At 61.1% G+C, this 678-nt stretch overlaps 1 protein-coding gene across 1 annotated transcript in view; it reads right to left on the reverse strand.

Annotated features, from left to right (window-relative positions):
- The window catches only part of TJP3 (tight junction protein 3), a gene marked incomplete at both ends in the record, with an annotated part of 4679 nt that overhangs the window by 3748 nt on the left and 253 nt on the right, over positions 1–678 (reverse strand). The gene's annotated exons all lie outside the window — the stretch shown is intronic.

Below are 678 nucleotides of genomic sequence, written 5' to 3' on the forward strand. Positions count from 1 at the left end.
GTTCCCACAGCTTCACCTATCCTGGGCTGTGCACCCGTTCCTGGCTGCCTCCCAGTGGGGCCTCATCCTGCACAGAGGAGACAAATTAGTGAGGCTAATTAACCCCTGCCTTTAGCTGTGGGGGGCTCTGCAGGGAGGCAGGAGCTGCAGAGATCTGCTCAGACACTGCTCAGTTTTACTTTGGCCTTGGCCCAGCGCCGTCCTTCCACACACTGGGCTGGTGCTGAGGGGTCAGGCCCCAAGCAGACCATGGGGCTGTGATCTCCCCGAGGTGCAGCAGCTTTTCCTACTGGATTGCTGGGATGAAATCCTTCCCAGTTGCTCCAGAGCTGCTTTGGCCCCAGTTCCCAGCAGCCGTGGGACTGCCTGGCCCATGTACACAAATGAAACGTTTGCCTCGCTCCATTTCCTCCTCCCCAAATAATTTAAGCACCTTTCCACCTGAGGTACCCTGAACACCCGAGTTCCCCAGGCCAGCTGCTCCCCCAGCAGGGACCTGCACGTGTGACAAGAGAGCACACGCCGTGGGGACAGCGGGGTGGACACGATGCCACTGTGGCAGCAGGACAGGCCACCAGCTCTGGTTGAACACCACGGGGTGGCCTTGACCAGCCAGCCCCAGCATCACAGAGAGCTGGTCCCTGAGAGCCCACGGCGGGTCCCTGGTGGCAGCCGGGG

Source organism: Merops nubicus, unplaced genomic scaffold (assembly GCF_000691845.1).
Source record: "Merops nubicus isolate BGI_N331 unplaced genomic scaffold, ASM69184v1 scaffold26103, whole genome shotgun sequence".
In the NCBI taxonomy this organism is placed as follows: domain Eukaryota; kingdom Metazoa; phylum Chordata; class Aves; order Coraciiformes; family Meropidae; genus Merops; species Merops nubicus.